The sequence below is a fragment of the Linderina pennispora genome (assembly GCF_002104995.1).
Source record: "Linderina pennispora strain ATCC 12442 chromosome Unknown DL89scaffold_25, whole genome shotgun sequence".
Taxonomy (NCBI): Eukaryota; Fungi; Kickxellomycota; class Kickxellomycetes; order Kickxellales; family Kickxellaceae; genus Linderina; species Linderina pennispora.
The window spans coordinates 23,238-47,580 of NW_024468273.1; positions in this window are offsets into that span (position 1 = coordinate 23,238).

Below are 24,343 nucleotides of genomic sequence, written 5' to 3' on the forward strand. Positions count from 1 at the left end.
CCCCATGTACGACAGTAGCCCAAGCATCACCACCTGTGCTGGCACCAGCGACATGCTGCATTGCAGCGCGTCGTGCAGCGCGTCAAATAGTTCCATGGCCAGCAGGATCTCAACAAACAGCACCGACAGCATGATGCCGCCCATTGGCTGCTGCACCAGATACAGCACGCAGAACACGACCGTGACAAAGAGCAGATATGCTACACCGTAGGCATTGCCAAAGCCCAGAATGATCGCGGTGCGCTTCGGCTGGGCTGCCTGCTTCTTGTGCTTGGCCGCCTTTGTCGTGGAGGCATCGGCGATGGCAACGTCAAGGCAGAACGGGCTGGCAAGCCATGCTGCGAGTCCTCCGCCCAGCGCAATCCCAACAGACGTGCGGGCCAGCAGGATACGCAGTTCGCTCCAGTTGCCTCCCGACGCCTTGGGCTCGAGTGCTGCCTCGGCGTCGATGGAATCCAGGATCCAGTACACGGCCGCCATGCCCATGCTGGCACGCATGCCGATGCCCAGCCATAGTCGTGCCACAGACGCAGTGTCGCTGCGGGACCGCCGCAGGAACCGCAGGACTACCGATGGCACGATCCAGACCATGCCCAGGTTGGCCACTGCCAGCCACACGCTGCTGATTGATGCTGATTCCGAGCCGTAGAACGTTGGCTTGCATCCGCCAGGAATCTGCTCTTCGCGGCACACCGTCGAGTACGATGAAATGCGGTTGAGCACCAGGATTGCAAATGCGCAAATGGCTGCGCGTTGGCCAGCAGCCTGCTGAGTTTCCGGCTTCGATGCCAATGTGCTGAGAGCTGCGCCAAACAGCGCCAGCGTCAGCGTCTGCAGCAGGTATAAAACGACGCTGTCCTCGTTGAACGTGTAGCTGTTTGACGTGAATACCGAGAGGTGGACAATAGTGACCAAAATCGCAGCACCGTTTAGTAGCACAGGGATTCCATGCCAGAAGCCAGGTGGAGAAGTGTCATCAATGCCCACGCCGACCTGATGGTTCACCAGAGCCTGGAAACAGAACGATCCCAGTGCACCGACTGTGAGTCCCGCAACAGCCAGGTCAAGCTGGGATGCATGAGACGAAGCGGCGGTTGCCGACAAAACGGTGTTCAGCGCCTTGGATGCAACCAAACCAATGATTCCGCCGGTCGCACTGCCAGCCAGGGTCTTGGAGGCAATGGTCTCGAGAGAAGACTGCTGCGAACGCCAATACACAAGGGAGAGGCTGGCCAGCGACAGTAGCATGATTGCCAGGCCTGCCAGGATCAAGACAGGATCAAACTGCGCCCACATCTGCCGCAACGTGCCCAGCATGATGCGCAGGAACGCGTAATACTGCGCTGCCGCCTCTTCCTCACCCTCTGCAATAATATTTTTGTTGCGCGTCGTCTTGAGTTGCTTTAGATCAGCATAGCTTTGCTGTGCCTGGTCATACAGCTCGTCCCACATGCGGACAACGTCGTCAGAGAACCCATGCGAGTGTGACTTTGCCATATATGCCTTCAGATAGCGAACCACCTGGGCCGAGTTCAGCCGCAGGGCATGTAGCAGTCCCCATTCGCCGTCAACCGAATCGTCCGAAGCAAACATCTCGGGGATCACGGCCCCCAGGTTGTTGAATGGCACCGGGAGGCCCAGTACCAGCGCCATGGTCGATACAATGTCAATCTGAGGGGTGCTGCGGATCAGAGGCGCTTCAAACAGTGCTTTGCCCTCTTGGTTCCAGTACTCGTCAGAAAGATGCGTGTTCTTCCACCACCCACGACGCAGGTCCTCATCAAGCGATCTTCCAATTTGGTGTTCGTCAATCAGTGTCTGCGCACGCTCAAGAACACGCCCAGAACGCTCTGCACCGCGCTTTGAATTCCATTCGGTGTTCGAATACACCCACAGCGCAGCATCCACCTCGCGAGGGCTGTCACCGCCATGGTCGCCCTTGGGGTCCATGCCGTGGTCGCCAAACACATACAGTACTGTCGATTTGTCTGATCTGTCAACCGCATCAACGATCATTTTGATTGCCTGGTTCATCTGCTGCAGTTTCAGTGCCATTGCCGGGTGGTCTGGACCGAACCGGTGCCCGCAGTGGTCGACGCCCAGACAGTGTGCAATGATTGTGTCCCAGTCTTCATGTAGCTCTGAGAATCCGACCCGGCCATTCGCCATTGTGTTGTGAGGGCCCAGAGAGGGTCCGCCTAGGTCTGAGTGCTCAAGCATCTCCTTCTGCTCGACCAGCCCTCGCCATGCCTCGCGCCGAGCGTTGGCTTCGTCTGAGGTATCATATTCAGGTGGTCCAAGGAACAAAGGCAGCCGGCTCAGCACGCCGTCATCAACTGTATGCAGGTCCCAGACATTCAGGCTTGGGAATGGCCGGATCCGCGCCCATCCGCCGTATTCCTGTATACCGTCTCCCTCAGTGTTGTTGAGCTCGTCTGTAAACGTGTCGGCAAGGTCATTCGGGAACAAGCTGGACCACGTATCGTCGCCCAAGAACACCAGGTTGCGCTTATGCCCGCCGCCCTCTCTGCCACGGATCGCCTGCAGCCAGTTGTCCTCGTCAATAGCACTGCCTGCAAAGTTACTCCCAGCATCAATGAATGTCGGTAACTGGCCGGTGGTCAGTGCCTTCAGTCTCTGCAGTGTGGTTGTTGGCGGATCCGCACGGAACCTATACAGCATGCTGCGCGACGGCTGGGACTGCATCACGCGGTCGATAATCGGCAGGTTGTTGTGGTATGGCATTTTCCGGACACTGTCGTCTGTCGCATTCAGCTCGCTGCTAAACGTCGCAAAGTCAATCCGCAGAGCATCAACTACAAGCACGATCGAGCGCTCAAACTTTGCTGGGTACCAGCTGGCATTCGCTGCGTCTGGCGCCGGAGTACCGTGGCTCTGCTCAAACGGCAGCACCAGCAAGTGCGAGTGATCGGGCAGCACCATGCGCGTCAGCAGGAAGCCACGCGCAAACAGCCAGAACCCGATTGCGTTGGCCACGACAAAGAACACCGATAGTGACCAGTGACCGCGCACAGGCAGCTTGGTGGGCTTGGCCACTGGCGTTTCTGATGGCGATTGAGGTTCCGCCATCGGCCGTTTTCGTTAATAGAATGAAAAGTGCTATTATAGGTCGTAAAGGAGACTGAGAGAAAAGAGGAGCAGGAGAGTCGGGATGTTGAGAATGGAGAAAGGTTAGGGAGGAAGCGGAGTTGAGCAGGTCCAAGAAGCCATCGAGTGGCCGCCCCGCAAGCCATGGCCACATTCGGTAATGTGGGTGAACTACAGATTCCTTGATCTTGGGCGATCTGGGCAAGTGCCGGCTCCCACCTGTACACAGTATCGTGTGTATGCCACAGCACGCTACCCATCCAGTGGCAGCATGTGGTGACCAATATCCAGATGTTTCTATCATCAGCAGTGCTGCCCAGCTGGATTTATTTTTAATGGCTTTGCACGGTAGCATTCATCACACTCATTCCTTTGACGATACAGCAGCGAAGGAGTTGATTCCAGTCTTGGCCCGCTGGTACGCCTCGTCGGACATTGGCGAGAACACGATCGGGCAGTCCTTCTGCGGCATCTGGTACAGGTTCTCTGGCTTGTGCGAGTTCATGGCATCTATCCGTGCAAACTCGCGGAACCTCGGCAGATCGCCCTTGAACTTCATGTAGGCATCGATGTTGTAGCAGTCGCGTGGGCCAAGCTGCTGCAGCACCCGGTTCTTGAACGCATTCTTAAAGTAGTACAGCGCGTGGAAAATGTAGTCGCTGTACGGTGTCCACTTTGGAAACTGCTGCTCCAGCGCAAACCGGCCATCCTCGCGCCTCACCAGCGGATGGAACACGGGCGTGGTCAGGCTGATCACCGGATGCTGGTTCGGGTACTCGCGCGGAATGTCAACGCGGAACCTTATCACGCCGTCCTTCCAGTACCCGCGCTTGACGAACATGACGCCGTGCCACACGTTGATTGATGTCAGCGACGGCATTACGTACATCCCGCGCGGGCAGTGGCCCAAAGTGCTAAGCCCAAGCAGCTCGATCCGCAGCTCGCACCGCCGCATGTGCTCCGAGTAGAACCGCCCAGTGCTATTGATTGCCAGGGGCACCACGGGTCCTTGCAGGTCCTCCTCCGAAATGTGCACCTCTGCCATCCCCTGGTCCTGCGCTGGCGGCTTTGCATCAACGTCCATTGCGTTGTCGGTTCGATCATGTGCTGTCGCTGGCTTTTTGCTCGGCACCTGCCATGATGCGGGCCCGGAGAAGTCTATGTTGCTGGCTTTCTTCTGTGTTGCTGACGGACTAGCGCCATTGGTGTATGTCGCAAAGAAAAGGTCTTTGAGCCGCTGTGACGGCGACATTGTGCCCATGAGCGGTGTGAATTGTGGCCCGAAATGCTCGCGCCCTGTGAAGCGGCCACCTGCGTTCTCTGTTGCTGTTTCCTAATAGAGAACACGCGTGATTAGCAGCAAGGCTCATTCACATCCCAGAGTCAGACCAAATGCAACAAGGCTCACACCAGTACGCTACCTCCATGCTTGCTTCTGTGGGAAACAATGTTTTGTGATGCGAAATTGAGAAAATGAAAATGAAAATGATTTGAGAGGTGAGAGTGGGTGAGAAGTAGTCAACAACTCAGCCACTTTCAAGAGCGCATGCATTGGGCAGTTCTTGTTGACAATTAGATCTGGCGCCTAATTGTCGGCCACGGCCATGTTTCACCGGAAGACCGTTTCCAGATCTGCAGTCCAACAAGGCCCAAGCCATGCCCTCAGACAAAGACCACAGCAGACAGCCACCATCGCCGCTCGCCTTGGCGTTGCGTATGTGTATCCGGCATCTTGTGTGGACAGGGCGATGTGGGGTTGCTAGAGGCGTACCTTCAGCATATGCCACAGCACTGGCTGAGAAGGTATTTAGGGTGTGTCGAGCGTGAATACCTCGTGACCAAGAGTAAGGAAAAGGGGTCATCGCTATCCACTTGGACTGGTTGGAGGGCATGTAGCATATTGGACAAGTATGTGTTGACTGGGATATGCGCTGAAAGCATGCCACGATCCAAGACCGCCCAACCCATAACCGCTGAAAGTTTTCGCGTAGTTGCCTCGATGCGAGACCAGGTGCCACAGATCGAGAGCATGAAATCCGACACTCTCAGTTCGCAATTCCAGATTTCAATACCTACCCCACACATGTCAGCACACGAGCAGGCACGGGAAGTGCGGCTCGCCTATCTCCATACAGCAAGCCGAGCAGCATTCAGCATATGCCCGCAGATGGCCGCCTACTTTGGCAACCAGTTCCACACGGCACTCGGCCCGACTCGCGTTCCAGACATGATCTCGCGCCAGATGTGTCCGTACTGCGGATCGGTCCTGGTTGACGCACACAGTGTGTCGCGTGTCAATATCAGCAAAGCAAATTCCCGGCGGAGGAATACGAAAGGCGGGGCAACTGCCGGCAGGATCATCAAGGTCAAGCTCAATGCCAGCGCACAGACGATCTCGGCTAAAGCGACCAAAGAGGAGCGAGCCAGAATTGCCAAGGACCGACGCAACTGCGTCAGCTACATGTGCGCCATGTGCTTGTCGCAGATTGTGTTTCCTGGCGCGTCCACATCACAGCTCGAAGCTGCTGGGCTGTCCAACGCGCAGTGGAGAACTGAGCAGAGACAGCGGAAATTGCAGACTGCTGCAGGGACTAGACACGCAACTGAGGAACCAAAGCCAGACACCGAGGTGGAGCCCAAGCCCAAACCTAAGCCCACATACAATCCTGCTCCAGCCAAGGCACCCACAACAATGCCAACTTCCAAGAAACAGAACCGCAGTGCTTCTGCCAGCACGCCATCAGCAATCGAGCCGCAATCCAAGAAGCGCAAGAAGAACAAAAAGTCGGGGCTTTTGGCCATGGTTGCTGCAAACCAGAAGAAGGCGGATCAGAAGGCGAGCAATAGTGCACCGGCATTTAGCCTCACAGACTTCCTGTCCGATCTCTAGTATGAAATAGAAAGTGAAGGTTGGCCCCTCTTCTACTGTCTGTTGGGAGCCGGATTGTTCGCGCGGCCGGTATATTGTTGTCGCGCAAATGGTCATTACGTCTCGAATTTCTTGCGTATAGCAGTAGATTGTTATTGCATTGCCTCGTGCATGCTCTGAGCAATGAACAATTCCTACCATGTGCGCTGCCGTATGCCGCGGTCCGCGTGGGTAGCAATGGGCTGGGCGATATAAAAACATAGCGTGGTCTCCCGCAAGTTTGCCCCTCTTCGAAAGAAAAAACAAGAAATAATCCATGTTCTACGGCTGAGCTTCAATATCTACATACCCACTTATACTCTTCTATAACCCAGCGCTATTGTGACCATGGCGATAGAGACACTACACGACGGCATGCAGCGCAGATTCTCGGCCGGCAACTCTGGACAGCTACCACTGCCGTCACCGATGAGCACCAGATCGGCATCCAGCTCGTCCTCCAGCAAGCGGTTAATCCAGATACTGCAATACCTGAATCCGCTGTACTATGCTCGCATCGCGCAGACATTTCTGGCCTCGGTGCTCGAGGTCTATGGGCTGTCAGGCACTCAATCTTCAGGACGCATTACAGGCACTGGCCATGACAACGGCGAGTCGATGATGGGCTACGAGTCACTGCAGGACGACCCCGCTGGTGCCAATGCGCATCATTACATCACTGCCAATTACCTGCCGCCTGATGTCTCCGACCAGATCACCTATCTGCCGAACCTGAATCTGGGTGACGAGTACAGGCACTCGACTCTAGTGGCTGATGGATTAACGCCCTTCACAGATGCAGTGCTGGAACCACTCTCGGCATCTGCTACTCCGAAGCCATCCCTCGATGCAGCTGACGAGTGCCCAAGCCCTAAAGCCGATGATGCCACACCTGAAGAGGATCCTGCCCCCGAAAGCAACAACACCTCACCAGAAGCTACTGCTGTTGACAGCAACAAGAGCCCCGAACCAGCAGAGCAGCCTGTAGTGGCAAGTGGCGATGATTCTCCTACTGAAGGGGTTGATACTGCGTGTGATGGCGCTCCTGAGGCAACACTCAGCGATGGGCGCGCTAATAATGAGGACGACATTCATTCAGAGAGATCAACACAGTGCTCTGAGACGCCCACCGTGCGAGCTGCAAGCCCTAGGGAACCAGCACCAGCCAAAAACAAGAACCGGCCCAACGGCGGTCGCAAGAGCAAACGAAACAGAAGCAATCGCAGGTCCAAGGTTGTAGCCACCTAGTATTTCCAAGCACGTTCATTGTTTTATTTATCCAGGATAATTAAGGATATACTACCATTTAACGCGACTTTGGGAGCTTGATGCCGACGACGTAGGCGTTGAACGCATAGGGCATTTCCATTCGGGTCTTCATTTCGGTGAATGCCTCAAAGTCGCCTTGGCCAGAGTTACTATGGCCATGGCTGCCATCACTTGCATCCTTGCCCTCATCCTCGCAGGAACTGGCCTCTCCGTCAGTCTCCTCGCTACCTTCACTGTTTTTATCCTCGTCGCTTTCTTCATCATCGTCCTTGGTGCGTGGACTGATCCACACACTGACATCGTCGAACCCAGCCTCCAGCATCGCCTCCTTGAGATCTGATATTGTGTAGACGCGGAATTCGTAGCTGAAGCAGTTTTTGAGCACCGACCCATCGCGCATCTTGAATCCGAGCGAGAAGCGAATGGTGTTGCTCATCAGGTCGTAGCTGTGCTGGTGGAAGTAGTACTTGAAGCTACCCAAGTCGCGGATATTGCTGATGCCCGATTTGGTCGCCTCGACACCCCCAAAGATATCACAAAACAAGAGACCAAAGTCGTTCAGGTTCTTCAGACTGTGCTTCAAGTACCGGATCAGATCTTGGCGCTGGTGGAAATAGCACATAGCATAGTTAAGCGAGGCGATGATGTCGACACGCGGCAGGCTGAGTCTATGCAGCTCCTCGCTTGCAGATTCGCTGCCCTTTACCGCCATTACATCAGCGCATACCAGTTTGATTCGTGAGCCAAGCGACGATTCGTGGTGGCCAACTCCACCAACCGTGTGTTCCATGGCATAGTTGATTACATTCTTGTCGATATCCACGCCGTACGCACAGCGCTCGGGCGACGAATCAGTGCGGACCCACTCGGCACACAGAACCGCTGTGCCGCAGAAATCCTCGCGCATGGTCAGCGCATGTCGCCGGTGACCATGCAGCGGATCGTCGAGACCAGAGTCGGACGATTCGCCCGGGCTCTGATTCGCTGACCGCTTTTTTGTTGCGTGGTCCAGGTGCTGTGTACAGAGCTTACGGTAGATAGTATCCAAATTGCGCACCTCCTTGCGCGGCTTCTGCACTGCTTGCTGGTACAGCTGATGCTTGTCGGCAAGCTCGGCCATGGTTTTTGGCCGCTGGTGCTTGGTTTTTGCTTTCGTGGCCACCGGCTCTTCGGCAGTGCTCTTGAGCCATGACCCGGGCGCCTTGCTGGCGGTCCTGCTCTTACTCTTACCCATGCTGGTCTTTTTTATAACTTGAAGGATGGAATGCGGAAACAAAAATGATGTGTTGGCGTGTGGTGGCGATGCCCGGCTATTTTTTTTTTTGACCGGGCTATAAAATCGGAGAAAAAATTGGGAGCGAATCGTAGCGTGACGAGTCCGCCGATGTGGCTCGCGTCCTCCCTCCTGCGTCAGCTTCCGCACCTTCATGTCCTGGAACGGAGAATATAGGTGTAGCCGCCTATACAGTATACTTGCCAGATATGCATTATCGAATACATGCCATTAAACCCGGACTGCATATAAATTAATGTGCGGGTTTATGGTTCGAGAGATACATGCGAGTCTCAATGACACGTCACAACCGCCATCAGGAGCAAGTTAGGATCGACCAGAGTCCTATACTGCAGCGCACAGTCGCCCCAGAACACAGTACCAGTTTTCAGGTACTCAAGCCCCTGCTGGTGCCAAATGGATCCCGGCACCCCATGGTTTGGCATAAGACGGGCCATGTGCTAGGTTCATAACACCGTTTGCAACATGCCCGACATTGTCTGGCCCATGATATGAATGGAGTGGGCTTATACATTGTAAAAAAGCGCAGCTATCCCGCAGAGGTATGAACAAGAGGAAAACTAGGTACTGTAATGGGACATATATTGCGCTGAACTGCTAATCTGCGGACCCGGCGCAGATGTCGCAGGGGCATTTTTTACCCGGATAGATGCCGTCGTTTAGGATGCTGGCAATAGCTGAGGCGCGCATCGTTCAGCTCAAGATAAGGGAAAGGAAGCGAAGATAGACGGTTTTGGCGCTCGAGGAGTATGGGGGGTGGCAAGCCGCCTTTTCTTCCGGAGGTGTGTAGTGAACACTATGCTCTTGATTTCAGCCTGGCAACCATGCCCATATACCGACAAGTGGACCTCAATTCCTGAGCCTCCTGCAAAACAAAATGTGCACTCATTCCGTTGCAAAAGAGGAGGGCGAATCCGCCTGGCATTTGCTTCGGTCAAGAATGTAGGGGCAGCTGTGAAGGAAAGGACACACACCCCCAGCACCCTTAGTCGTCCTTTGATATGCAAGAAACTAATTTGCACACCACACACATGCCGGTTCTGCCCACATTCTGCCTCTTGTTCTAAGCCTAGCTGCATGTTCTGCACTTTGGTGTAGAGGCGAGCAGCATTGCTTTTTCTCAGAAATCCAACTCGGAAAAGCCCACATTGAGGCTTTTGTACCAGGACGACCCACGAGGGATCCGCCTCTGGCCACCTAGGATCCGCAATATCTGAGCAGATATTGTTACAGATGCGCACCGAATTTTAATGGACTATTGAGATATGTACCAGCATACGCCTGTACTGGTGCTCTCGCTCACAATACCATGAAAAGGATCCAAGGAGGTCCTCCATCCCATTCGAGAGCGGCCTTTGCTGGGGTCAATCCCTATCGATGACAAGGAGCATTTCGGCATCCCTCTCTTCGTCTGCCCACATTGTGTTGAAAGGCAGCTTGCATGGAGGATGCAGAACATTTTCAGCAAATGGGATGTCGCAAAGTTCGACCATGAGAGCTTGGAAATCTTGTCGTCACAAATTTTCAGAACACAGCCACAAATATCTGTTGGTCATGCATTTGCATACATCAGGCACCTTGGAGGTTGTCAGTTTTTCTTTTCAACAGGAGTATCCCCGGAAGAACCGAAAACCAGTATCACTGTGACGAGAAAAGGCTGTTCAAGAATATTGCTGTTAGGGTTCAAATGAAAGGCAGCACTCCACGTAAACAATATTGCCAGATACCGTTTGTGTTGAGGGTGTTGTGTCTCGGGTACGATACACTTGGATAGACAGCCTCCTGCAACTGTCTAGAACACGTTTACTTTTCGAGCACCTTTCCACGACGTATATTGAACGTATGAAATATGCTGTATGAAAGAAGGAAGGAGGAATCACCAGGTGAAAGGGCAGGTGCCCGTCTAAGTAGTGGCGCCGGTCGCCCAGAATAGTATGGCCGGCCATTGTGGCCTAAAGGTCTTGATCCATGGGTTCCTAAGATCATAAGGATTTGGAACCACATCTCTCTCCGCTCAGCTTGGAGCCTTGGCTCGCGTAGTCAGGAACCGGCTTAATGCGCTCAGGATTCCTTTTCTCTGCGTAGGGTTGCACGTCTCTGCATAGGCCGCGATGATTGTCGGGTCTACGAAGTGTTTGATGGGTTCCCATGAGTCTTCATTATCTGATTGGCCCCGCCAGTGCACCTTGAACTGCCACTGCCTGTGGCGTTGGCGATGCCCGTGGATGTAATCGATCTCCTGGTGACCGTCTTGCGGTGCTGGGTCGTCCTCCAGATGGACTAAGTGTTTTGGTGGGACCCGCCGGGTTGGTGGTTCTGGCGCATCGTAGCCCTCTGCCTTGGTTAATTCGACTGCACCACTCGGGGTCACTTTATGGACAATGAATGGTCCTTCGAACTTGGGGGCTCCCTTGGGTGGTTGCGGCATGATGCGTGCCAAGACCTTGTCTCCGGGTCGGTATACTGCTAGCGGTCGCGAGTTGTCAAATGTCGTCTTCAGGCGCGCTTGGTACTCCGATAGGTTACGTGCGACTGTCGGGTGAATCACTGCATCTCTAAAATGAGCTAGCTGTTGGATAGTGAGTTCATCTGTCAGTTGGTTTTGTTGTCTCGTAAGAATGTGCGGGGATAGCAGGTCGCGGCCGAACATCGCCATTGCTGGAGTCATTCCAATAGCGCGGTGGAATCGGGCATTACATGCGTACTGGACCAGTGGCAAGTGGGCATCCCATTCGGTCATTGCGCTAAGGCCCATGGCTTGAAGACGTTCCTTGCAAATGCGAACTGCTCGTTCGGCTAATCCGTTCGCTGATGGGTTATATGGCGTTGTTCTCCTGTGCTCAATCCCTGTGGCCTGTGTTAGGAACTCGAGTGTTGCATTCACGAATTCACGACCATTGTCCGACTGTATGACTTTCGGGAAACCAAAGGATGAGCCTATGTGGATGAGTACTCTTGCTACTGATACCGCCGTCTTATCTGGTAGTGGATATAAGAACATGTACCGTGTGAATACATCCACTCCAACGAAAATGAAAGTATTGCCTGCCTCAGTTATCCGCATTGGGCCCGCAAGGTCAACGGCAATATGGTCCATCGGTCGCTTCGCTGTGACTGGTATCAGGGGCTGCGGCCTTGGGTTCTTTGCTGAGAATGCCTGACATATCTTACACCGGTCTGCTGTGTCCTTACACTCCTTCTCTAATGTAGGCCAATCGTAGCCATCGCCCCGTACTGCTGCAGCCATTGTTGCGCCTTTGAAGTGACCCAATGCGTGCGCCTGCCGTATGATCTCCTCGCGTAGTTCACGTGGTGGCATGGCAGTAATGGTGTCTGTCATCAGTGCTGTGACATCTGTTGATCCGAAACCATTCACTCCCCTGGTGGTCCCGTGGAGCTCCTCTAAGCATGGGACTGCCGTTAGTGATGTGACTGGTGCCAGCTGTTCGAAGAGTAGCTGTGCAATACGCATGCCCCGGTGGATGCGGAATGGCTGAGTTGTGGTATTGATCATAAGCACAATGATCTCACCACGGTATGATGAGTCCACTACTCCTGCTGCGATGTCTATGCCCTTTGAGGCTAGTCCGGATCGTGGAGCGATGCGGGTGTAGCAAGATGGGGGTATCTCCAGGAATAGACCCGTGGGTACCTTACAGCGTTGCAGTGGGGGAATGGTGGTATCCTGAGCTGCTGATATATCCCACCCAGCATCTCCAATATGCCGTCTCGTTGGTAATGCGATATCCGGGTATCTCTGGAAAGCACGCACTGTAAAGGCAGAGGATGTGTGTATCGCTGCTACCGTTGTGTTTGCGAAGAGGCGAGAGAGGGCATCCGGGAGTATGTTCAATATGCCGGCACGGTGCTCGAGCCTAAAATTAAACTCCTGCAGTATGGTATACCACCTGGCAAGCATGGGCGTAAGTTCGTGTTGCGAGTGTAACCATGTCAGTGCTGCGTGGTCAGTTATCGCAGTGAAATATCGGCCGTAAAGGAACTCACGAAAACGGGTAAGTGCAAACACAAGGCTCAGTAGCTCTCGCTGCGTGATGGGGTAACGCTGTTGGCTCGGGGACAATGCCTTGGCTTGGAAACTGATAAACCGCTTCTGTCCCGCTGGTGTTTGCTGGTATAGTACCGCCCCAATACCTCTGTCAGATGCGTCCGCTGCCACGAATAGTGGCCACTCGGGGTGAGGGTGGAACAAGGCTACCGACTGGGCAATAGCTTGTTTAACTATGGTCACAGTGTGCTTGTACTCAGGCGTAAGCGCTAGTTTATCTCTGCCTTTCCCTGTGCGCAGGTCGTCGAGTGGTGGCAGAAGTCGGTGCAAGAATGGTATATGCTCACGGATATAGTTGACAGTGCCCAAAAATGAACGTAGCTCTGTGCGCGTCGTTGGCAACGGCCAATCAAGTAACGCTTGAACACGGTTTGGGTCAGATTTGCGGCCGTCACCAGAGACTATGAAACCAAGAAGTTTGACCGACTGCTGGGCAAAATGACACTTGTCAATGTTCAGTGGTAGTAGTGCCGATGTGAGTAATGCTACCACCTGACGCACATGATCAATGTGAGATGTAAGGTCTGGTGAGAATATAACGATATCGTCAATATATGCACGTGCGAATGTGCATCTGCGCAATAACCGTGAAATGACGCGCTGAAATTGGGCTGGCAAGTTCTTTAACCCAAAAGGTGCTCGTGCGAATACATACTGCTCACCGGCCCAAGTGAACGCCGTTTTTGGCTGGTCAGCCTCAGCGACAGGGAAACGATGATATGCCTGTGTCAAGTCAAGGGTGGTGAACAATGTACTGCCTGCCAGATCTTGAAAGATCTCCTGTGGTGTGGGCAGTGGGAACACATCGTCACGTGTTAGCTGGTTCAATGCCCTGAAATCAACAACTCCACGTTTTCCCGTCAATCGCCCCTGCAGGTCCTTCTTCGGCACGAGGAACAGCATCGAGTTGGAGGTGCATCCGGGTGGTGCTTGGACAATGACCCTATCTGTTAACCATGCTGTCACCTGCGCATCACAAATTGCCGATTCGGCTGGTGCAAAGCGTGGCTGCCGTCGCTGGTTGTGTGGGTTGACAGTCGTCGGTATATGTACCACTGCATCAGGTAGTGGGCACGGTTGTGACCGATCGAACCTAGCATTGGCCTCCAGTTCATTAGCGAGTGCAGCTTTGACTTTGACAGCAGTCTCAGAGAGCGGCATCGGTTCTGGATCCGGAATGTCTGGTAATTCTGATGCTATCAGCGGGTGGTCGCCTCTGTCCTTTTGTGACCGCCATCAGCTCCTGTAATCCATAGGTACTGATAACATCCCGGCCGATAATGACTGGTGGTGAGCAGGAGCCTGGTAGGACCTCGACCATGAGTGCGATGGTATGCTGAGTTGTCTGCAGTGTGATATTGGTAGTGCCGAGTCGTGGAACACTTGACTCGGCCACAGCCAAAACGATGGTGCCACTGGCTGGGGCAATCTCACAGGACAGCTCTTCCGCTAGTGCTCTCGTGATGCATGTATGTCGTGCGCCTGTGTCAAGTAAACCCTGTGTGTGGACCTGTGCTGAATGCCCTACTAGTGTGATGGGGATGATATATGGATCCAGCTTGGTTATAGTTGGCAATGGAGGTGTTACCCTATCCGCTGTAGCTACTTCAACATCAATCATGAACAGGTCGATGGAGTCGTCGTCGCTGGCATAGTCCACATAATCCTCCTGTGCCTCTGTATCGCCCACATCTGACTCGTTATCATCCAGGTCATCGCCAGAATCTGTCCGTAGAGTCTCGCTAGTGCTGATGTCCATGTGCTTTACATGTACATGCCTGGGTGTCGTCGGGTCATTGCGAGGTCGCTGGTTAGTGGTCCTGGTGCGATTGGGTGCATTTGGGCGGGGCGTCCTTGCTGCGGCACTCTGTTCTGGGGTCGGCATATGCTGGCCAATCCGACCTTGGTTTTGTTTGTACTGGGTCATATACGTGGACTGGTATGTGTGACGCTGCTTCCATTCCTGGCCAGCGCGTCCATGTCCAAGCATAAGAGCAAAGTCGGTCTCGGACTCCATGACAAACTTGTAGATCTGTGAGAGGTCCTGGGCATCAGCGGGTCGGGCATTCATAAAGTTGAGTGTTAGTCCACGTAGCTGCAATGGTAGGGCCTCCAAGAAGAGCTGAATGGTGCCTGGTTGCGAAGCACGGTATAATGCTGTCAGGCGCAGTTTCTCAAATTCATCAATGAAATCAGCGAATGGCTGGTAAATGTCCAATCGTAGCTGTCTGATGACCTCCTGTGCATATGTGGGTGTCAGCATTGTCGGGGATGTCTCTAGCAGTCGCAGTTTAGTATCATCCCATGAGCGTGCCGGGTTAGTCCGTAAGGCATCGAGGAACCTGCGCTGTGTCGTGGGTTTCAGGCCAACCAGAATGGCACGTGCGCCCCAGAACTGTAGCGGGTAGTTATTACTGAGCAGGATTGTCTCGATTTCCGTTAGGTAGTCAATGGGGTCGCTCACAAAGTTCCTATCAGTAGGTTTCATTGATGGCAACTTATCAGGCAATTTGCGACGGTTCGCATCAGGATCGAATGGGAGGACCTGGTTCAGGTCACCAACTGCAAAACCACCAAGGAGTGCACCTGTTGCCCGGAGTGGGGACTTGTGCTGACCAGTGGGTAGCGGGCTCGAAAATGGATTGGATCTGTCATCCATAATCACACCATCACTAAAGTGGGTTGGCTGGCTCGGGTGAAAAGGCGGGGCCTGGGCTGGGGTGTACCATGTATCCGGTTTGTTCCCAGCTTGTCCTGAAAATCCCTCAACACCACCCGAGTTCATACGGTCTGGGGATGCATAGTGCACAAAGTGCAGACGATGGGCCCCACGATGGTAATCTTGGTAGTTGACTTGGCGGTCACGCTGGTTGTTGCGGGAGGGAGTGCCACGTACATTGCTTGCAGCTTGATTGTCAGCAGCATCGTGCTTGTAGTTACGGACATCATCGGACTGTCCTCGGTTGCCGTTGCGGTAGGTTGCTGGGCGTGCTGCCGCTAGTGGACTGGGTGGGGTAGGGGCAGTTTCATCCACAATGTGCGTACGGGTCTCTGTAATGTCCGGAGGCTTAGTGTTATTGTCGACCTCATTGGGCTTAGCATCTCTGCGAAAGTCATCCAGTGCCTCCGTAATTTGCTGGTGGGTGGCGTCGGTCACTACTCGTATCGCTCCATCCATGGTATCCCTGACATGGCCTACCTCGCTCTCCGCTCTTGCCGTACGCTCCACAAGCAATGACACTTGAGTCACTAGCTGCGATATCTGGCTAGAGTTTGTTGCTAGCATCTGCTGCATATCGCTGATGCGGTGAGTAAGCTGTGCAATATTCGCAGTGGTCTTAGCAGACTCGACATTCAGCGCCTGAATCTCAGTGGTGTTTCATACCAGTCTGCTCTTCTAGGGCCATCATGTGCTCCCTTGATGTCGTCGCGAGTTTCTTAATGCTGTTTTCAAGGTCGTCGAGGTCCTCGCCAGTCTTACGGCGCCAGTTGGTCAATGCTCGAGAGTGTTCATCAACCCTATCTGCCGTACGCTGCATGTCTCCAGCCATCTGGCCTAAAGCCAAATTCATCTTATGGACCTTCTCAGCCGCAGGTACCTCATCGTTGAGTGGGAAAATGAATGATTCGAGCTCCTCAGTGTCCGGTACTTGGGCTTCAGGGACAGTTGCTGTTGGGCGCAAGCGGTGGTGGCTAGCCTGGCCACGTTGCTTGTGACTGGTGTTTGGGTGATCAGTCATAGGAATAGCAAAGGGAAAATGCCAAAAGCAAAATAAAGAGAAAAAATAAAATAAAATAAGCAGTATGCTTCCTCCGGTACTCGGTAAGTAGGGGGAAGGTGAAAAAATATGTTGTGTCTCGGGTACGATACACTTGGATAGACAGCCTCCTGCAACTGTCTAGAACACGTTTACTTTTCGAGCACCTTTCCACGACGTATATTGAACGTATGAAATATGCTGTATGAAAGAAGGAAGGAGGAATCACCAGGTGAAAGGGCAGGTGCCCGTCTAAGTAGTGGCGCCGGTCGCCCAGAATAGTATGGCCGGCCATTGTGGCCTAAAGGTCTTGATCCATGGGTTCCTAAGATCATAAGGATTTGGAACCACAGAGGGAAAATAAAAGGCAACAGAACACTCACCTTGGTCGCGGCTCGATACTCTTGGTACATTCCCACAGCTTTCTTAGTAGGCGTCTGCTCTATCACTCTCTTTGTGATTGACATATGCGGACAAACAGGCTGCTTCTCTGCATGGTGCATCTACTGCCCCCCTTCACTTGCTCTCGACCCACTTTTACAGACGGGAGTAGAAAAACTCGATGTTATGTACATACTCAGATATGCAGATGTAGGGCCAAATATTATTGCTGAGGATGAAATTGAAGAATAGCCACTTGCGAAAAACAGAACTAGACCTGTTCTCTCTTATCACCACCTGGGGGTTGCAATCCTCTCATCCTGCACCTCCCCATGAGATGTGTTCCTTCCTCAGCCCTTTTTTCTTCACTCTGGGTGTTTTGGGCACGAGGTAGGAAATATAAGGCTGTGAAGAGTAGCAAAGCAAAAAAGAATGAGGAATGGATCTAAGATATGTGTATTTCTATTGGGTGTGGGACGATATTCGGATGGTGGTATGTCACTCCAAAAAGTAATAGAGTTAAGGATTATATTGATATATGAATACTTAAAGACAAAGGAAAGAATAGGGGTGAGCTTAAATATTTTATACTGTCGCCCAAGTAGCACAGCCAAAAGGAAATGGTATACAAGGGAACTAGCATTAACCGAAAGAAAAATTATGTAGTTACCAACAGTATCAGCACACCACTGGGCTGGCATACTTGCGGAGAGATCAGCAAAGTCATCTTTTGATTGAACTCTGAGCCACCGGGCACTTCAATACTACCCAGGATTTTAACCAAGTAAAAATTCTATCTGGATCTGAATCAGTGATAGGAATCCGATGTGTCCGTGGTATGAAGGATGCACTTAGCCATCATAGTACCATGTTTCTGAATTATGTTAGAGGACTTTGGCCATAACAGGCCATAGCACGGATCCATAGTGCCGCTTACCTCGCTCTGGCGGCCTCATTATAAAATGTGTTTCCTCCAAATTCCTAATGGCTGTTATAATTGTATGTGTGTTTTCTGGTCACTGTGAAGCTAGAGCGTAAAATGATATTTAAAAAGTAGTTACAATGCCAACATATTTAATGTGATACATACAGATAATACAAAGGAGAGAGGAGGGTAAGCTATAAGCATCTAGAGGAGTGCTTAGGTGGCACAATCAAAAATTGAACACAAGGATAAAAATGAGTATGAACATGTGTAGTCTACAATAATTGGATCGTAGGATTACATAATATATGACTGATTTGCGAGATATCTATATGTGCATGTTGCATGAACATGTGATTCCAATAGTAAAAGTCACATGTTCAAGTCTTTTGTTTATTAGAAACTCGGCAAGATAATAAATCGAATGAATGTTACTCTCATGTAAATGGTTTCTTTCCTCTAGTTACTACACTGCCCATGGTTGGAGTTGTTTTTTGTTGAAAATGCATGCCAGCATTCCACCAGATATCTTCAGTAGACTAATAAATACTGTGCCCAAAGACATGTTCAGCAGGATGGATGGTATTAAGGAGGTCTAGCAGCTAGCATATCTTGTTACTGTCCGCCAAAATGGAACAATCACATTACAATAGTATGCAGAGCAAAATATATATAGCTTTAACTTGCTTTGCAATATTTTCTGCCCAGATATCCGTGCGATCTATTTTACTGGATAGAGAAGCGACGGGACGCCAGTAGCATGCAGGCAACTTGCAAGAAATTTCCTTCCAGTACTATGTGGAGTGGACATTCCTACAGGGCTGGTGGCACCATCAAGCCAGCGGTTTCTTATATTTAGTCAGCTCCGGTTGCTCAAGCTCTCATTCAATAAGGATAGCTGGCAACCAAAGACTTTGAGCAGTGTGTTTTCCAGTACTGTATAACCTGACCACCGACTACGGATACGGCCTGTATTCGAACTTACACCTGAACACTCTGCACCTGCTCACCCACATATCAGCAAACCAGCTGCAGGGTGATCTGCTGGACCTGGATCACTTGGCCAATATGTACCCACATTGGCTCGATATCACGGTGCCCATGCCTGGGCATCGCAATATTGTGTGAAAAGGGGAGAATTACCGGCACAGCCTGTTCATCATGCACGCAATTGTCTGCAAGGCACACATAACTGGATATCTGGTTCCCTATCCCGAGCACGATGAATGGCAGAGTCTGCAAAACTCGCACTTGGCGACGCATCAGCTGCGCTGGGGCAAGATCAAGTGGCTTCTGCCACACCTGCCATTCCTATGAAAGCTCGTGGTAATGTGCCGGTACATGGTCGAGTTCTATGCGGTATCACCGCCTGTGGGGGGGGGGTTGAAAAACGTGGCATTAGAAAGGCTCATGGATATGCGTCTGTTGATGCAGGCTAAAAGGACTTGGGATGCCTGCTCAACAGTGGAGACGGCATATTGGCAACTCAAATTCCATCTGGCTAGTTTTGTGTTCTGTGCACCCCAGTGTTCTAACATGCATGTCTACTCCTTGATATGCATTTCTTAGCACGTAACATTGCAAAAGTACACTATGAATGGGCACGGCATATATCCCAAAGTCTCATGCAGGTGATGGCTTGGTATCGTAGGCGTTGATGGGCGAGCTGCGCACCATGCCAGCAACCGAGCTGTACGATGATGTGCGTGGGGCTGGTGAGTGGTCGCGCTTCTGCTGGGCAACAGGGATGGGTGTAGCCGAGGCTGATGCGCTGGTGCTGCCCTGCTTGTCCGTCTGCGGGGTGCTGTTACCGGACGACGAGACACCCTTGTTGACGTTGCTCAGCAAAGCCAGATTCTTGTACGTGAAATCGTCAAACACGCGCTCGGTCTCCTCGTCATCCAGCTCCTCACCTGGCTCCATGGCAACAGCATCAGCATTCTCAGAGCCAGCAATCGATCCGGGGCGGCTGAGGCGGTCGTCAGCGCGCTGCATTTTCAGGTCGATTTCCGAGAGATTCGCGTCAACGCCACGGCTGGGGCGGCGCGAGCGGCTGGTGGTGGACTTTTTGCCGTTCATCAGAATCTGCACAGAGGCGCAGCGCGAATGCGATTTGCTCGAGACATTCGACAGCGCAGGATCCTGGATGCCGTCAGAGTGCTGGCTGGGTGTGCGGCTCAGCGAGGCGAATTTGGCGTGACCAGCAGGCAATGGCGGCAGAGCAATGGCGGCGTTGGCGACCGGGGGCGGCGGGATCGGGCTTACGGGCTCGAGGTCGTCATCACCGATCTGCTCAAAGTCCGATTCACTGAGCGAGTTTAGGCTGTTACGTGTGCTCGATGACTCAGTCTTTGCCAGGGGACCAGCGGACTTTGGGCTCTGCTTTTCGTCATCCTTGAACGAGTACCGGTCGCTGCTGTCCGCTGATGCAATCGACCCGTCCTTGGTTTCCGGAGCGCTCTCAGCAGGCTTCTTCAGGCCCTCAGGTGACATTTCGCTGAACAGCTTTTTCAGCTGGCCGATGCTCGGGGCACTACCGGTCTGCAAGGCGCTGGGCGGGAAGAGCGCTGGCTGCGACATGCGGCGCTCGCTCGAAATTCCCGGGAAGGCACGCAGGATGGGCGGGTCCTTTTTGGCAGGGGCGGGAGAAGGGTCGGTGGGCTTTGTGGCAAGCACTGGGCGGCAAGCTGCGTCGATCTGCAGGAAGGTAGCGTTGGAGAGACGCTGGATTTCGGAGCGCTGGCAGGACTCGAAATAGCTCGTGTCGACGTCATCATCGGGCATAGGCACAAAGGGCGGCTCAATGCTGCGGATATTAGCAAGGTCCCAGTCGCTGTAGAGGGCGGCCTTGCGGAAATCCTTCCAGTGTGCGCGGCTGGCGGGGTCGGGGTGCAGCAGGGCGCGGATAAGTGACTGGGCGTTCTCACTCATGTATCCATCGTCGTCGGGCCAGTCAATGGCATGGTTGAGGATGTTGCGGAAGATGGCCTCGGGCGACTCGTCGGTGAAGGGCGGGTAGCCGCAGAGGAACTCAAACAGACAGACACCCAACGCCCACCAGTCAACCGCCAGTCCATTGCCAGCACCCAGCAGCAGCTCGGGCGCCAAGTAGTCGGGGGTGCCGAGGAACGCGCGCTCGCTTTTGCGGGCGTGGGCGCGCTTGGACGGCGGCGGGGCACGGCCAGCGTGCGGGTTGTTGGAGGCCGAGGCCGGCGCTGGAGCATTGTGGCCGGGCTTGGAGAGCTCCAGCGTCCAGTACTCGTCGCTCTTGTCGGGGTCAGGCTCACTCTCAGGCTTGCCGTCGGCTCCGGCGCGTACAGCAACCTGGCTGAGGCCAAAGTCGCTGAGTTTGATGTGGCCATCACTGCAAAGAATGACGTTGTCCGGCTTGATATCGCGGTGGACGATAGAGTTGCGATGCAGGTAGTCGATAGCGCAGGCGATTTCGGCCGTGTAGAAGCGCGCAGCGTCCTCGTCCATGACGCCCCAGACGCGCAGAAGCCCGGCGAGATCGCCGCCGATCAGATACTCCATGACCAGGAACAGATGCTTCGACGAGTGGAAGGCGTAGTAGAGCTGAACAACCCAGTCGGCCGACAGCAGCGACAGCGCGCGCCGCTCGGCCAGTGCCTGGGTGACCATGTTTTTGTTGATCATGTCCTTCTTGCGCATGACCTTGATTGCATACAGGTCCTTCGTGGCCTTCTTGCGCGCCAGGTACACGCGTCCGAATGCCCCGCGCGAGATCGGCTTGACGAAATCAAAGTCGTCGATCGACGGCATGCGCTGTGCCTTAGCCGAGGACTCGCGGCTGCAGGCGAATGTGCTGTTGGTGCGCTGCCGCGACGGAGACATGGCCGATGGCTCGCCGATCGCCGCACTGATGCTGGTGCTGATTGTCAGGCCAGCGGGTACGGCAGCCGGCGAGGGCGTCGGTGGCTGCGACGGTGTCGACGGTGTCGATGGTGCCGACGGTGACGGCAGCATGATGGGCGGCGGATGCTGCGCCGGGATGCGCAGCTTGCCTGTATGGGCGAATGGCGAGTTCCGACGCCGGAGCGTCGTCGGGCCAGCCGGCGGCGGAGTGCCTGGGCCAGGATTCTTGCGCGTATTGGCGACTCCGTGGTGGTGGCCGCGGAAGAGCGCAGCGAACAGTGAAACCAGCTTACGCGAGCCGCTGCTGCTGCTGGCGTGCGAGTCGGTCTCGGAAGCATCAGCGTGTCGCAAATGGCGGCTGATGCTGCGGCGGCCCGGGCGCAATGGCTTTGAATGGCGCATGTCGCGCTGCGAGCTGCTGGCGCGGCTAACAGCCAGCAAATCGGGCGTGGCTGCGCCCGAGTCCGATTGGCCAATGTCGATGCTAGTGCGAGCGGACGCTGTCGGACTGTGGTTCTTGAAGTGAGCGAGCTGCGACCACGTCGGCAGGACGACTGGCTCGCTGGGCGCTGGCACCGGCGAGCCATCCTGCGCCTCACGCGTCAACTCGGCCTGGCGCTCGAGCCGGCTGAATTCTGTATCAAACTCCTCGATGATGGTTAGCTTCTCCTGGATGCGGCGCTGCAGCTGTCCGGCCACCCAAACCGTTTCGATATCGGCGCGTGGCAATGCCGGTGTCGTTACGCGGTCGAGCTTGGCTGTGTATTTGGCAAACTTTGCCTTGGCAACGATCAGCGCGTGGTGCGAGTCGCCGTCGGGCCAGGCAAGCGCCCGTGCGGCGACGCGTCCAACCCGCTCCGCCTCACGCTCGGCCGCCTTGTCCCAGCGCCGCGTGCGCCTAAGCTCACTGAGTCTGCGCATGGCCGAGTCGCGCAGCCGCTTGATCCGCTGATTGGCCTCCTCGAGCTTCAGCGCGCGCGTCTGCTCCAGCATGCAGACATCTGAATGTGCATTCAGCTCAGAGCGTGCAAATGACCGCTCGCACATGCGGCAGATCACTGGCTCATCCTCCTCTTCCTCGGGAATCGGCTTGATATCTCCGGTCACTGCCTCAGCCGCAGTCTCTTCAGCTGGCTTGACCTCCTCAATGGGCGAGGCCGGCGGACTCTTGTCATAGTCGCTGTGCGAATCGTCACCAAGAATAAGCGCCAGCTTCTCTTGTCGCGCCTGCTCATCGGCACCAAACATTGCTACGGCGCCGTATATGGTCGCTGGCCGCGTGATCTGCGGGGGCGCCACTGAAACTGGCACTTGCTCGGTCGGCGGAGGTGGGACTGTGGGCTGCACCTGCAGTGACGTGCGCTTGGACCGCGACACGCCCTCCTCCGTGGTTGCGCTGATGCGGCTCGGCCGGTGGGTCAGCGAGCGGCGGATCTGCGCATCGTCCAGTGACGGTCGGCTAGGCTCTGCACTGGCCTCCTGGTCACCCAGCAGCGGGCCAAGCGCAGGGCGCGCAGAAGAGCGGGCAGCTCCAGCGGACCGTCCCATTGAACCACTAGCTGGTAGCAGCGAGACCAGCGATGCCGTCGAGCTGTGCGCGGTGCCGGGCACAAGCTGCGGGCTGGATATGCGCGAGAGCGAGTCAGGTGCACGGGCCTTACCAGATCCTAGGAGCGGCTCAGAGCTATTGCCTTCATGCCGCAGGGCGTGTGCCAGCACGTTAGTATCGGTGCTGGTGCGCTTGAGCTGTTCGTGTACCTCGTCATGGGCTGTCACAGGCGAAGCTGAGGCAGCACGCGGCGATAGGTCATTCTGGACAGCCATTGCTGATGACAATAATGGTGCGATGGCTGGTGGTACGCGCTGGGCAGTCTCGGGCGCCAGCAGTGGGCTCGGGTACTGGCTGGTAGCGGGCGAAGCATCACCCGAGGCCGCATGGCGAGCACCGCTCTGCGCCAGCTGGCTGACGGTTTGCGAGACCGTGGAAAAGTGGTACAGAACGTCGAGGATCAAAGAACCGATGCTGGCGTCAGACGAGAAGCGCGTGCGCTGCTGTGTCAGCAGGCCGAACAGTTGCTCGGTCAGTGAGCTGGTGAACGACACGTGGCCGAGCTCTGAGACCGTCGCATGGCGGATCACGCCGATCAGCCCCAAGACGCGTCGCCGGAAATCATTGCGGCCATCGATACGCACTGCCTCCGACGGTGTGCGGCGGTGGCCGCGCTTGACCTGCATGATCATTGCGTCGTCGCTACGCAAAGCCTCGCTGTCCTGCGCACAAACCACCGCGCCACTATCGGTCTCCCGCCACGCCCGCAATAGCCGATCGATATGCGCGTCGGCACGCGACTTGCTGACCACCAGAACCTGCCACAGCGCATCGCGCCTGGCTTGGCTGACACTGGCCGGCTCCAGCAGCTCACTGAGCCCGCTCGCTACGCTGTGTCCCGATGCGCTGCGCTGTACGGCCATTGTGCCGCGCGGCTCCTCACCCGGACTGCCCGCAGACATTGACGATCCCGGCCGACTTGCCACCGGCCGCTTGGCTTGGGCGCCTGTCGACGTCGCCCGCCCACGCCCACCCATCACCGACTCCATGCTGGACGGCTCAGGTGCCGACCCGGGCTCGACGCGCAGCTGCGGCGCCCCACGCATATCCATTCCACCCTTCTCCTTCAGCCGGATCGCATTAGTCGTCGCCGCGCGCGCCAAATGCACTGGCTGTGAGGCCCCGCGCGGCCGCACGTGCTGCGCAACA